This window comes from Fukomys damarensis, unplaced genomic scaffold (genome assembly GCF_012274545.1).
Source record: "Fukomys damarensis isolate Sample0158 unplaced genomic scaffold, DMR_v1.0_HiC HiC_scaffold_7, whole genome shotgun sequence".
Lineage (NCBI taxonomy): Eukaryota > Metazoa > Chordata > Mammalia > Rodentia > Bathyergidae > Fukomys > Fukomys damarensis.
The window spans coordinates 19,003,808-19,019,006 of NW_022900919.1; the positions used below are offsets into that span (position 1 = coordinate 19,003,808).

General features: G+C 51.9%; 1 long non-coding RNA gene across 1 annotated transcript; it reads left to right on the forward strand.

Annotated features, from left to right (window-relative positions):
• Positions 1-2,479: 2,479 nt before the first annotated feature.
• On the forward strand, positions 2,480-12,455 carry LOC104860063. The gene is made up of 3 exons (XR_779572.2): positions 2,480-3,240; positions 3,379-3,456; positions 10,413-12,455. It is a non-coding gene; the product is annotated as an uncharacterized LOC104860063 (long non-coding RNA).
• Positions 12,456-15,199: the final 2,744 nt, after the last annotated feature.

Genomic DNA, 15,199 nt, shown 5'->3' on the forward strand with positions numbered 1-15,199 from the left:
GCTGCCCCTCCTCCCCTCCGCCTGGGCCTCCGGGTGTTGTGTGAGCAGGAGCTTCAGGGCAGTGCCTTGGCGTTGGGCCAGCATCTTCTTGGAGAGGCCTCCTGACATGGCTCCCTGCCAGGCCTCGGGTCTTCCAAGAGGTTTTCTGGGGAGATGCTTGGCTCATCCTGCTGTTGCAGGTCAGAAGGGCCTGCTAAACCTTCTCACCTTGAAGGACCCCCACTGTGAAGCCACTCTTCACTTCAACTTCCTGGCCTTCTCAGAAACTCTAGTTTTCTGCCTGGGAAGCCCTGGGCTGGGTTTGGGGCCGGCTAGCTCCAGGAAGCCATGAGTCTGTGAAAAGCAGGCTCCTCACCTGAGCCTAGGAGGGAGGAATGGGCAGCTAAGAAGTCATCATGAGTCATGATAATGGTGACAGGACCGTTTACTGAGCACTTGGGCTGGGCCAGGTTCTGTGCTAGCACTGCTGTAGTGTTTCCTTTGAGGCCTGGCTCTTGGGGAAAAGGAAGAGTGGTAAATGTAATATAACTCTGCCCTCCTTTCCTAAGCCAGGTGCCATCTGGGAGGTTGATTGCATAGGTTATTCCTCAAAGCTGCAGGCTTAGGAGGGCATCTCAGTCCCCAGCAGTCCCTGGTTTCCCGAGGAACCAGCATAGGCTTTGAGAAGTAGTGTGAGCTTCCTGGGTGACTAAAAAGGGCAGAGGATGCCTTGGCAACAGCTCCTGTTCTGGGTGGGCAGAATCCAGACAGGAGAGCCCAGCGCTGGGCCCTGGGTCTCTGTAAATCAGGTAGCCCATGTTTGCTGTCCTGCACACAGTGTGAAGGGATTAGGGCTGCTCAGGGTAAAGCCAGACGCTTGTTACAATGTTAGCAGCGTTAGCCCTGGCAGTGCCCACTCCTCAGTCCTGTCTTGCCTTCCTTAAGCAGAGGGTGTTAGGACTCCTTTTCTGTCCAGATGGCAGCATGGTGCCTCAAAGAGTGTGTCATTTCCTTGGCAAGTGCTGGGGAGAGGGAAGTTTGCATCCCCCGTCTTGTTGGTGTCATGTTTGCCATGAATGAAGGCCCTGAGGGAGGTGGGCAAGAGACTGAGCTCAGCTCTCTGTCTGTCACTGTACAGTCAGTCATGGTGTGCACCCACCATTTGGATGCTCTGTGATGCCGGGAGTCACTGACCTCTGCAGGACCTCTAGGAGCAGAGAAGCTAGCTGTTGACCTCATGAAAATGTGTAGAGAGACCCTAACAGTTGCTTTGGGAGGTGCACATTCAGAAGTATATTGACTCAGGCTCTCAGAGTTAGAAGAACTGTTCCTTTGGGATGGGAGCATCAGAGAAAGCTCCTCAAACCCAATCAAGCATGTAGGCTGTCAAGAGGGCAGGATGGGGCATCCTTGCCAGAGAGGAAACTCCCTGGCAGAAGTTCAGAGATGGGGACAGAGGGTCAGGGAGGAGCCCCGTGAGACTGGGCCTCAAATTTGGGTACAGAAGGTCAAGTCAGATGATGGAGGCTGAGAATGACAGGGTGGGGAGCTGGCTGAGGGAACCAGTCTGCTGGTCATATGCAAGATGGGTGGGCATGGGGGCCGCCAGGTCCTGTGCCACCCGAGGCAGCTGGAGCTAAATGGGCACACCACCCTGTGCCTGTCACCTTTTGGTGCTCCGCTTGGATGCAGCAACTCGGGGCTGAGCCACAGAGCCATTTCCCCGCTTGCACGGTGGCCATAGAGCTCAGGAGTTGGAAGTTTTCCCGCACCACATTGTATTTCTCTACCACACTCACTTGAATATTCAACGTTTATTGACCACGCATTATGTGTGAAGCAAGGCCTTGGGGACACCGAGGAGGAAACCTCCCTGGCTGGGGTTTTTGCTGTGCAATATGGAATTTCATCTATCCATCCAGAACAGGGAGGCTGAGCCAAGGGGAGGGAGGGCTGGGCTCTGGAGCTGTGACAGCGTCACACTGTGGGTTCTTCCCTTCCTGCTCCTCTCCATGGCCCGAGAGCCTGGGAGAACAGGGTCAGAGGCCACTTCACGCTTGCCTATGGCAATTTTAAGCTATCATTTAGCTCTAGATCCCTCTGGTTCTATATTGTTTCACTTTCTTCATTTAAAAACAACTTTGATCTGAAGAATCAGAATACCAGTAAGTAGCCTATTGAGATTTATGGGTGAGGCTGGTAGGAAACATCTTAAGTGCAATCAAATAATAACCTATATCTAGAGGAATTCTCATACAGGTCTCTCCTCCTTTGAAGAAGTCAGATGCTGTTCAGAGCTCCAAGGTTTGAATTCTACTCTGTTTCTACTCAGGCTGGAGGTAGGTCTTCATATAAACTGGCATCCAGCCACGTTCCTTCACATTCCTTCCACACAGCTGGAGTTTCTTTTGTATTTTTTGTTTGTTTCCCCTTCCTTCCTTGCTGCCCCCCTTCCCTCCCTTCCTTCTTTCATTCTTGTGCTGGGGATCAAATCCAGGGCCTCCTGAATGCTGGGCAAATACTATATCACTGTGTTACATCCCCAGCCCTCAGTTGGAGCCCTGAGGAGTCATCCATGAAGCACCTGGGTTGGGGCCCACCTTGCAAGCCCACCAGCCCTCGAGCCTCAGCTGTGACCTCTGTCTTTTCCTCACTTACCTTCCAGAAGAAGGAAGAGCAAATAGGTTTCATGTTACCATTATCATAGTGAGCTTGGTGTTGAGGATGATATATGCATTAGTAAAATAAAACTCAGAGACATCACATAGCACTTGTCTGGGATGCAGGAGGTACCATGCCATGGCTGGATGGAAGGTGGTTCCAGACCTTTAAATGGAGTCCCTGGTCCTTGGCCACCAGAAGACTCTGAGTGCAAGGAAATGTCTCCTCTCAGCTTCGTCATGAGCCAGCCAGCTGTGCTAGTAGCAAGAACAGCATCCATGGGACAGGCTTTCTTCTGTGGACCAGTGAGGGGTAAGGAGTGAGGCCAGCAATGCTGGACTCTGCTTCTGAAATCTTCGGCTTTTCCATCTTCAGGAAACCCTCTGGAAGCTGGCAAGGGTGATTTCCCAGGAGGACGTCATGTCCCTGAGTTCTATGACAGTAAGCAATGGGACACGTGGACTGGCCAGACCCTGGCTGCAGTGGGCCTTCCTTGGGCTAGTGGCCTTGGCTCCCTCCTGGCTTCCCTTGCTTGGACCTCATGCAAGTAACTTACTGAGACAGCGTCACATGCACAGACTGGCCAGGGCTTTAAACACGGTAAGCAGCTAACAGTGTGCACTGGGAAATACTTCCTCTGGGGCGGTGGTGTCCACAGCATGGGCTCCACGAATACAGTGCACAGGCATCCTGCTTTCGGTTCTCTTCTCCCTCTGTTGTGCTTTCTCACCCTTCCAGGACTTGCTTCAGCTTCAGAGGACGGGAAAGACCTGGGCCCAATGATGAGCCCCACCCCAACAAGGCTGCAGGTCACAGGTGTGTAGCTGTGGTCTTTCAGGGTCTGTTTCCACCTCTGCACAGAATCTTGATGTGGCTCTCAATGGGTGGTCTGAGGTAGAGTTGGGTCTTGGATCAATATTGTTTTTTCTTCTTTGGGAAGAAAATGACCTGGCCTGGGGAGGACATCTGAAAAGGGAAACTGAGCATGGTGGTACATTCCTCTATTCCCAGCTACAGAGAGGCTGAGGCAGGAAGGTGACTTAAGCCCCAACTGGGCAACATATTGAGACCCTGTCTCAATCAGAGAAATAAATTTTTAAAATAAAAACTAGTTCCCCTTCTTGGAACCAGTTGCCTATTAGGCTGACCCATATGAAATTTCATTTTTTTTAGTTAAAAATAGTCAGGTATTGACTGTTTTATGTGGTTCAACCTAGCATATTTCCATTACTCTGGGACAGAGGCACATTTTATTTATTTGTTTGTTTATTTATTCATTTGAGACAGGGTTTTATCATGTAGTTCAGGCTGGTCTTGAACTCACTATATAGCCCAGGCTGACCTCGAACTTGTGGCAGTCCTTCTGCCTCAGCCGCCATCAAGCACAGCTAGAAGCACATTTTAATAGGTATCTGAGATCTTAACCACTTGTATTCTTCCTTATCCTATGGTCCCTTCTCAAAATTATTTTTAACAATAGGAAGAAATGGCTCCAACCTGTAGACTGTACTTCAAAGCAAAATTACCTTGACAAAGCTCTGTTCAGCCCCAGTGTTGGGACAGTTAGGATGACTATTAAAGCTAGGCATGGTGGGGCACACCTGCAGTCCTTACTCTACAGGAGGCTGAGGCAGGGGGATCACAGGTTCAAGCCCAGCCTGAGGAACTTAGTGAGACCTTATCTCAAAAATAAATAGCACTGGTTCCAGGTATGGTGGCACCTGCCAGCCTAGGCTACACAGTGAGGTCAAGGCAAGTCTGAACTACAAAAGGAGACCATGTCTCAAAAAAAAAAGCATTAAAGCACTGGGGATGTAGCTCAGTATAAAGGCAAATAAGATGACTACTGAGCACTCTTTCATTATTTAAAATCAAAGCAACAACAAAAATGAGTGCAGTGGTGCCTGCCTGTGGTTCTAGATACTCAGAAAGCTGAGGCAGGAAGATTGTTTGAGCCTAAGAGATCAAGAGTAGCCTAGGCAACCTAGCACGACTCTGTCTCAAAAAAAAAAAAATTTTTTTTTGTCTCTGGATAGCTCAGCCAACCCTAAAGGCTGAGACCAGTTCCAAACTTTTATTTCTTGAAAGGCATTTGCTTTCATATGGAAGCCTGAAATAGGATTTCTCTTCCCATTCTGGGAGATGTGTAGGGAGGAGGTTGCTCCCTAACCTTCCAGCCACCCCTGTGCGGGGCGGTGCTGGGCGGCCGCAAATGTGCACTTCTGACTGAATGCACTTGCCGTGCACATTCATTGCACCATTGTCAGTGTGTGTGTCTGGGGCTGCCTCTGGGAGTGTGTGTTTCTTTCTGTGTCTGCGTGTCAGTGTCAGGCTGTGCGTGTCTATTTATGTCGGCCTGTCTGGGCGCGCTCCGTGCGACAAGGAGCTCGGGGGGTGGTGTTGGTAAGAAGGAAGGCATTTCACAGCGCCAGTTCTTCCCCTGGGTGGAGGAGGACATGGATGGATGTCCATGCCCTATGGACGGGTACACAGGTTACTGTGCTGCTCTCGAGGGGGTTAGCATTCACCTGTCTGTCCAGGTGTGGCCGGAGTGGCGGCCCTGCTGGTCATGAGTGCACAGATTCGCCTTCCTACGTGTCATCACCTTGGTCCATGGGGAGCCAATCCCTTCGAGGCACACTGTCTTCTCTCTAATTTATTAGCTGGGAAGGAGGAGAAAATGAAATGTTGCCTGAAGATGATGGCGGAGACAGCAGGTTGCACCCAGCACAGCCACCTACACCTCTCCCCGCGGCCCTGTCTCACCTCTTTAGTTGGGTCTGCACATTGCTCCACTAAGCCTGATGTAAGCAAAAAAGACCCCCAAGCCATTCTATAAAAATACACCTGCTTGGACATGCAGAAGTCGCTGTAGACTGTGGAGGATAGGACAAATCAACAAGGTGAAGGTTCTAGCCAAGTTCGGATCTGCTGGGCCAGTAGATACAAGGCCCCTCACCCCCTGCCCTGTGCCCCAATCTCTAAATCCCAGCATTTCTCTCCAGCTCCCAGCCAGGCAGGGGAGGGGAAAGGGGCCCCGGGCAGCTGCAGGGGCTGTGTTAGTAAACACTTTCCTGGGTTCCCATTTTCTTCACACCCCCTCACCCTTTCCATTCCCCTATGGCCCTTACAGACTCCCACCCCCAGCATCCCCCTTTCTGTGGCCTGCACAATGAACTCATTGTCCCGGGTGTGATTTGAATAAGGGATCGGGCGGGCCTGTTCCCAGCATTGTCTAAGGGGCTGGGAAAAACCCCAGCGCAGGCAGGAGGACCAGACCAGACAGAGACAGATGCCTAAATTAGCAACAAAGCTTTGTGCAGGTCCCCCGGACAAGGGCTGGCCTTGTTTGCGTGGACTCGAGGGTGTGGAGCTGGCCGGCTGCTTGCATGTCTCCCCATGTTAATTAGTTTTGCATGCATGTCTGAGAAGGTGCCAAGGGAGATGTGTTTGCCTTTCTGCGGGAGGGGGCCCTGTTTGTGGTTGGCCAGCGGGCTGAGGGCTGTGCAGCTGAGAAGGGCTGGGCCTACTTGGGGAACCAGACTCTGAGCCTGGGTGGGGGTCTCCACCATCTCTGCCTTTGGAGGGGCCTGGGTTTGCTCCCTGTGCCCCTCCACTGCTACCCTGCTCATCAGCAAGTTGGTCAGCTCTGATGACAGGGAGCTCACTGGCTTCCACCCGGACCCAGGCCAATGCCTGTCCATCTGGCAGTCTGCCTCTTGCAACACAGGGCCCCTTGGGACCGGGCAGCAGAAGCGACCAGTCTGGTCTCTCCTCCGTCCCTGAGCCAGATGGCCAGTCTGCTGATTGCATTATGGCCTCCCTTGTCCCCAGACCCCTGCTGCCTGTGGTGGGCCAAGATCTTGTTTAGGTTGTGATGGAGAAGCCTCCTCTTAGGCCTTTGTTGAGTCCTGACCTGAAAGGAATGGGATCTGGTAGACAAGGTACAAGGAATGGCCTGGCCACCACCTTGCTGTGTGACTGAGCAGGCCAGGCTCCCAAGCCTAGAGTCCCCATTTTCCTATTGGCCAGATGAATGAGGTAAACTTCAGGAATCTCTACTTTCCTTTCTACTTGGAGAGTCTATGGTGGTGGTGGCAGTGCTGATCCTTTCAAACCTGTGCTCGCTCAGCACCACAAGAATGGGAAAGTGCGTGGATTCTGGCTGGGGGTGGAGGAGATATCTCGGGAAGGACTTCATCTCCGCCTACACTCAGGTGCAGACCCATGTCAGACCAGGCTGAGGAACAGGAGCAGGCAGAGCTGTCTTCCCAGGTCCTCGGAGTCCCCCTCCTGAGCCTGAGGCTGAGCCTCCTCCCCAGCCACTGTGGAGCAGGGGTGGGAAACAGGCCGTGGCCAGCGGCCCAGGCCTGGCCGAGGGCACACAGGACATGCTGGAGTGATTGGCTGTGATTGGCTGGGGCCCTGGGTGTACCCTAGTTGCCCCTGCAGGCCCTGGGACGGAGGACGGGGCTGAGAAGGGGCTGGATGCCTGCCAAGCAGAGCTGAGCTAGGCTGTACCTGTATTCTGACCCCTCCCCGATCCCGCACAGTTCAGTAACCAGTAACTGGGGAGCAGTACCCTTCTTCTCAGCCAGGTACGTGGGTCTCCCTCTTGATTCAGTTCTGGGGGATTGGATGCCTAAGCCCTTTGTTGGGCTCTCCCTGCCATTCAGCCCCCCAGCCCTGCCCTTGTCACACAGGCTCTGTACTAACCATAAGTCCAAGGCCAGGACTTCTCCCAGTCCAAAAGGTCATGTGGCAAAACTCCCAGTTCCATCTCATTTCTTGTAGTCCTGGTAACCCCTACGGACAGACAGAGAGAACTTTGTCTCTTGTGCGTGTTTTAAATGAGTTGTGGTGCCCCTGTTTCCAGAAATGCTGGAGTCCCAGGAAAAATCTTGTCATGCTCAGGTTCTCTCCCTTGTTCCCCCCTTTTTTTGCCTTCCCCATCCATCTCTGCCACTCCCTCCCTCTCTCTCCTCAGGTGTGGCAGGGTACACTTTGCTCTGAGCCAGCAGCTGGCCAGACGGACCCATAGGGAGCCCTCACTTGATCCCTGGTTGTACTGCCCCAATCAGTCCCTACTCTAGGGAGCTGCCCACGGCCCTTCCCTCCCTTCCCCGTGCTTCCCTCCAGGTCTTTGCTGCCTCAGCTGTAAAGCTGAGCCCCTTAATCTGGTGATCAGTGTGGTGCTGGGGGGCGGGATGGCAGGGGCTTTAGGAGGTGACAGGGGATCTTAGGAGTCGCACTCTGCTAGCGGAGCGTCACTGAGCATCACACAAAGCCAGGGAATCACATTCCAGGCGTGGTTCCCCGTCTGGAGGCAGCAGCCCTGGCTGGGCTGGCCCCAGCATGGGTGGTGGCCAGTGGAGGGCTGGGGCACAGGCCCGCACGCAGTCAGCTGTCACCTGGCTTTGTTCCTCAGGAGGAGAGTCCCCAGGATTAAGGTTTCCAGCCCTTTCTGCATGGCTAGGGTTTTATTGTTCAGGAGCTGACACCAACCTTACCCCTGCCCCCAAACCCTCTGGTTGCCGGTCCCAGTTAGAAGAGGCCATCTGCACGTCTGCAGGTATTTGTCCTCTTGGCCAGCCAGGAAAATGCAGTATGGTGTTGGGTACATATTTATTCTAGAACCAAGACAGCAGGCTTCCTGTGTGAGACTGAACATCATGAGAAAACCCAAGGAGTTAGGAGATCGAAGTTGTGGTAACATTTAAGCCTAGGTGGTTGTGAGGCTGTATCCTGGCAGGATGGGCACAGCTCAGCTGACCTTAGCTGGAGGGGAAGGGAGAGAAATGGATGCTGTGGCAGAGGCCTAGCACAAGATCTCTGTCAGCAGATGCCTAAATGTTTTGGAGTCTCTCTACCCTCATGTATAAAATGGGAAAAATAACTTCTACCTCTGGAGGTGCTATGAGGAGCATCAGCACATAGGAAATACTAAACAGGGTTAGTTTTCCTTCTCTCCCTTAGGTATGGGACGGATATAAAGGACTTGAACTTTTCAAGGTCATTTAATACAGCTGTGACTTCGGGATGGGGATGGTAGTGATATCGAAGACATTTAACCACTGGTACAGCCTGGGTACTGACCAGTCAGGATGGCAACTGGCCCAAACCATCAGCCCAGGGAGGAGGGCACGTCCAGCCTGGGATCAGTTCATTTGTCTTTGTGTCCTTCTGCTACACTGTGCATCTATTCATCACCAGGCACATGGACATCCCTCTAGGGCAGCCCCTGCCAAGGTCACGTGATATGGAATCCTGGGACCTCCTTTGCATTCGGAGCAGGTCAGGTCTGCCATCCTTCTCAGCTCCAGGCTCCCTGCTGACTTCAGCTCTGCTCCCTGTCTCAGTGGGGATGCTTGCCCTGGAGCTCTTACTCTCTGCGTGTCCCTTTTCAGAAGCATTGTGGAGCTGGGCTGCACTCTGGTCCACCTCCTCAGGCCTTTGCTTCTTCATTGGCGAAGGGAGGCAGGCGGTCCCTGCTGTGTGCCCAGGGGATGAGTGTGGTGTTGGGGTGCTGTGGGGCCATAGTCTGTCCTTGAATAGCACTTCTGACCTCAAGGCAGCATCTGCCCAGCCCCAGGCTTTTAGAGGCCACCCCTGGATATGTGCACTTTCTGAGGAGCAGCTTCTTTCTCTTTGCCCTGGTTGGGCAAAATCTTTGCTTTAAGGGCCCCAGGTGGCCTGCTAAAGGGTATCTGAAGACAGCTCCACTTAGCTGGGGCTCAGAGACTTGACTCCGGGCCCACATTCTACTCAATCATTTTGGTCAAGCCATTTCCCTTTCTGAACCTGGAAAAAGAACACTGGATAAGATGATGCCTTCTTAGCCCTTGCATTTTACAATGTGAGAGTTCTCCCTGCCTTTTTTACTTTGTCACCTGTCAGGATCCCACCCCCAGCTCCTCATTTTATAGGAAACAGCCAGCTTTGTCTCCTGTGAGCTGCCTCGGGATATAGGAAGGCACTTTAACCTAGAAGCTGCAAAAAGGAAAACTTACCTCTCTGTTGGCAAGTGGCATGTGGCTGAGAAGCAATCTTCCCTGGAGTAAGACTTGGGCCAGGGAGCCTAGGATCATCCAGGTCTGTTCCCAGCCTCAAGGCCAGATGCTTTTGCTTTCTCTTCTAGTTCCATGGGCTCTGATCCCTGATTGCCATGGTGGCCTCAGGATGTGTTTGCGGAGTCCTCAGAACTTTCCCTGGGCTAGGCCTTTAGATTCAAAAGCTCCAAATCCTGAGAAGTCATCTATGGGGACAGCACTGCATGGTACCCAGCCCCTGTCTGCAGCACCTGCAGCCAGGTAGCTTGGCCACTAGCACAGTTGAGACAAATATGGCTATCAGGTGCATGTGGCTGCAAGATCCTTGTATGACTGGAATGACCCTGTGCCGGCCACTTGACCTCTCTGAGCCTCTGTTTCCATAGTTCTAAATTGAGGATAACCACATCTTTCTCATAAAGTTGAAGACATAGATGTAATGCAGGGAAAAGACCTTGAAGTGATAATACTTATTCTTTCATTGCCTAATCCCAGCTGAACCCACATGTCACAGCAGAAGCCCCTGACATCTGATCTACTGCCTTCTAGTTTCAGGACTGCCCTGTAGGGAGGTCCTAAGACAACCTTGGCAGAGCTCTGTCCCTTCCTTCCCTGGGGAGCAGAGATACCTAGTTTCAGCCCTAATAATACCTGAATGAGATTTATAGGACACCTTCCTCCCCAGAGTGCAAAGCTGCTCACTATTATTTCTCTTCTCTTTAGATTGTCCTGTGAAGGGAAGTGATGGGACAGCCTCTTTTTCAGCTTTTATGGAAACCGAGAGAATGGTGACTCTTGACAAGGTCACAGGATTGGAAGATGGAGCCAGGCTGCCCTGGACTTGGCAAACATCAGAAGGGGAAGCAAAGACCAGAGCGGGAAAAGGAGACTCAGCAGCCACTGTCCTGTGGTGCAGTAGAGGGCTGGTGGCACCCTGAGAAATCCTGCCTGGGGAAGTGTGCCCCAACCTTCCCAAGGGTCCTTTGCCTTTGACCTGATGGCATCTCCTCCACTGCTCCTGCCCTTGTCATGCCCCACCTGGCCTGTTCTGGGCCTGGTGTACCATGGAACACTGGCACAAGGAAGATCTCTCCCCATCCACATTTCCACCCCAAAGCACCAGGTGGGGCGGGGTGCTAGGAAGTCCTTGAAACCCAGGCTGCAGCCTGCTAGGAGTCATCAACTCCCTCTCCGAAGCTGTCCTCCCCTTAGTGCTCCCCTGCCTCCCTCCTCCTGTCACAGCAGGCAGGGCCTGGGCTCAGGAGCCAGGCTGCTGTGCTGTTGCCAGGGGAGCCGGGAGCCAGATCCGAGCTATGCAGGGAAAAGGCTCAGGCTGTCAAAGGGTCTGAGATGAACCACCGCCGCCCCCATGCAGCTGGGCTCAGACGTGTCTAGGCTCTTGTTCTGTGCCTGAGAATGGTGAAGCCCAGTGAGAGGTTCAAGGGCAAACTCGCTATTCATTAGTCAGGGGTTCTTGACGTCCGGTCTCTCCAAGGGGTGAGTTACCCCCCTTCCTCTTTCTCTCCCTCCTGTGACACATTCCTGGGTGCCTTTGGTGAGGACTACACACCCTCCCCGTGGGCCTCTGAATAAACTCCCCTCAAGGAGACCAGGCAGGACAGAGACAATGGCTTCAGGGAGCCATTCAGGCGGGACCCCAGCCACACTGACCTGCCCTTTACCCCCAGGGTTCCTACAGGCCCCTCTCTCCTGTGACTCAGGGTACCCTTGGGCCACCAGCCTGCCCAGAGCTGGAGAAAAGGAAGCCACTGTGCATTGCCCTTAGGGACACCAGGCAGCACAGTGCCATAGTGTTTTTGGGGGGTACTGGAATCAAACTCAGGCCCTTACACTTGGGAGGCAGGTGGCAGAACCACTGAGCTAAATCCCTGGCCCATTCTTGATGGGCTCCTTCAGTGCTTCTGTTTCACTGGCTGGCATTTTTGTGCCTTCTGTGCCATTCTGTGTATATTTTAAGACACTGTAATACTGTTGGTTGGGAAGTATAAATTGTACAATATTTTCTGAAATGTGGCAATATTAGAGTATAAAGGGCACACATACTTTACCACAGATTGCACTGCGTTGTACATATATTTGCAAAAGTTCCCAAAGTATGTGGAAGGATGTTCGTGGGATCATTTCTTTTTAAGAGTGTAAGGAAATGGAAGTGAGCCAATGGGCCTTTTCATAGTGGGAATATCATGGTATGCAACTATAAAAGTCAATATGGTGGGTCTCTATATCCAAGTTGATATGGAAGGTTGGTCAGTGTGTATTATTGGGTGAGTAGAATAAATTGCAGAATAGGCAATAGAGAATGTTCTTATTTGTTTATATTTAAAAGTCAGACATAGGAGCTTGGAGTGTAGCTCAGTGGCATAGCATGTGCTTATCCCAGCACCCAACCCACCCAGCTGTGCCAAATGTATGTGTGATGTCACACTCCTGTAATTCCAGCACTCTGGGAGGCTGGTGCCAAAGGATTGCAAATTCAAGCCTGGCCTGAATGTCTTAGTGAGACCTTGTCTCAAGAAAGCGGGTGTGGCAGGGTCCTGGGAATGTGCATCACTGCAAAGGCTCCAAGCTCAATCCCAAGCCCCCCAAAGTCATGAGTATGCTTATATATAGAAATTTCTAAAAATATATATTGGACAGCTACCTCTGGGAATTGAGGTTGGAGGGATGTACTCTTCCATACTATTATATTTTCTTTCCAGGTTAGTGTTTGATTCATTGATTAATTTTTTTGTGTGGTACTGAGGATTGAATCCAGGGCCTTCATACTGAGCTACATCCCTACAGTCCCAGCCCTTTTTTGTATTTTTATTTTGAGATAGGTTCTCACTAAGTTGCTAACTTGCACGTGCTGACCTCAAACTTGCTATCCTCCTGCCTCAGCCTCCCAGCATGCTAGGACTACAGGTGTTCATCACCATGCCTAGCTCCACGTTAGTGAAATAGCTTATGAAACATGGGGCTATTTAATATACTAGGCTTAATTTCTATCAACCAACTTGGGGTAGGTGCTCCATGGTGATGGCGGTGACTGGGAAAAAGCATTCCAGAACTACTAATGGCCTTTGCCATTGGCCTTTCCAGTAATCGCCTATCGTCATCGTAGCTGCTAGTGTTAATCAAAAGCCTAGCCAGACTTCATTTCTCTGGGTTTTGCTTAGGTAGATGTCATTGGTTTGCTCCAGCTCCTTGGCAGGTGAGGGGCGGAGTCAGCCTGGCCCAGGTGTGGTCTTCATTTCCCACCAGTGGACCTGGCCTCTCATACCTCCAGAACTGCCTTCTCAGGGAGGAGGAAGCTCCAGGGTCTGCCACAAAGTGGACCATGAATATCTGGGAGATAGCCCCATCCCTTGAGGCCCAACAGAGGTGTCCTCAAACTGGGGTTAGGAGGTGGACCAGGCTGTGAAAGGCCCTATTTGCATAAGCAACCTGTATTTAGAGAGAAAGAACGACATTATTGTGCTAGGCTTCTAGGCCTCTCAGAGCACCAGTTGCTACCCCTGCTTCACCCTAGAAAGTATCTGAGGGGCACCATAGCAGCCAGCAAGTGAGTTGGGGCAGGGAAAGACAGAAAACCTACAGGTCAGGCAGTAGCTAGGGTCAACCCCAAATCTGCTGCCAGCCATCAGGGAGGAAGAAGCATTAAGAGCCTCCATTATAGAGGGATGACCAGATGCCAGGTCACTTGCTTTGATGCAGTGAGTCCTCAATTTTACCCACTTTGGGTGCCATTGACACACTTATTGTATCAGCAAGGACATCAAGATCAGAAAATTTGTTAAGAGGCTCCGAGTCACTCAGCTAAAAAGTGCCAGAACTGAAATTCAAAACCAATTCTTATTGACTGTAAGGTCTATACTCATAACCCCAAAGAGATCTTGTTTGGGTCACTCTAAGAAGGTCCCAGAGTAGCAGCCCCTTCTGGCCAGACCCTCAAGCACAGACACTAACTTCCCTGAAAGGTCACTCCAATAGTCCTGCTCTTAGGATTCCAGTGCCATCTCTCTCCTGGGGTGTGCTCAGCTGGGGTAGCAGAGTATTACAGAATATTACAGAGCCACTTTCAGACCCAGGACCATTGGTGAGTGCTGCTACCACCTGGCCTTCTGGCTGCTGGCCACCTGCTCTACTATAGACCCCTCTTCATCCTTGGGGTCCTTGACTTGAAGGAAACTGTCAAGAAGGAGCCTTAGCCCAGTGCTTCTGAGAACTGGCATGACAGGAAAGACCGAGACTAGATAAGCAGGAGTGGGAGTCACAAGGATTCCTCCTAGGCCACTGGGTCCCTCTGGATGGTCCTGAGACCACCCCCACCCAGGGAAAGAGACCTCTTTTCATCTTGTGAACCCTCTACCTTTCTTGCCTCTGCCCACAGTGAATAAAGTTTCTTTGCAAAGCCTTCCGTGTTTCTGGTCAGTTTTTATGGGTGGGTGTGAGAGAAGAAAGTGAGACTCAGTCACTAGCAGAGACAACTAATTCATGGTGTCTCAAGGTGTGGTGGGGACCCTTGGGGAAGGTGGGCAGGGTGGAGTAAGAAGTCTGACAAAGGCTTGGAAAGTCTGGCCCCCTGACCTGGACTAGGGTCACCTGGGTAAGAAGATGCAGGCCAGGGTCTGTCCAAGGTGTTGCCTGAAGGGAGGAGGCAGTAATTATAGGTCCTCTGACCTCAGAAGATGTGTCCTAGAAGTTCTGGATTGGGGGAACCACCCCCCAATCTCCTTGTAAACTCTCATTAGTGTCTTCTCATTTAATTTTCACTGGGCTCCCATGAGACAATCCTGTTTTACAGACTAGGAAACAGGTTCAGAAAGGCTAAAAAATACACCAAGCCACACTGCTGGGAAGCAGTGAAATCATGCTCCAGATCTCATCTCTCTGACCAGAAGCAGGTGCAGGAGTCATGAACCTTCTGAAAGCCCTTGGCAAGTTTTTCTTCATGTATGCGCAAAGACGCAGCCATGTTTCTATCTCAGGCTTCCTCCTCAAAAAACCTGGGAACCCAGACAATAATGAACACTTTCTTAGGCCAGGCAGTGTTGTTAAAGGCTTGTTTGCGTTTTAAATTATAGTTTAATCCTTAGGTATAAATGGCACTATCTTCATTCCCATGAAAAGGGGAGGGTGAGGCTCCATCGGGCGTCCATGGTAGCCAGCAGGGCTGTGGGTGCAGCCGGGATGCAAACACAGGTGTCCTCTGTCCAGATGTCTCCATCAGCCTGGCGAGTCTCAGGACACCAGTGAGACGTCCCTCCCTACCCTTCTGCGGCCAGGCGGCCCGAGACCGCAGGCGAGCGCCGCTGCTCAGAGAAGTGCAAGGCTCCCCCTGCGGGGCAGCCGGCTGGAGCCCCGGGGCACCGGGAGGAGCCAGGACCCCAGGCGGGAGGGAGTGGACTGGGGGGACTCCAGGCACAAAGAGCTTTTTATTCAAATTTGTTTAGAGTTTCGCGAATTTGCATGAAAAATGTGTGAGAAAAGCCAGCTCCGGTGACCTC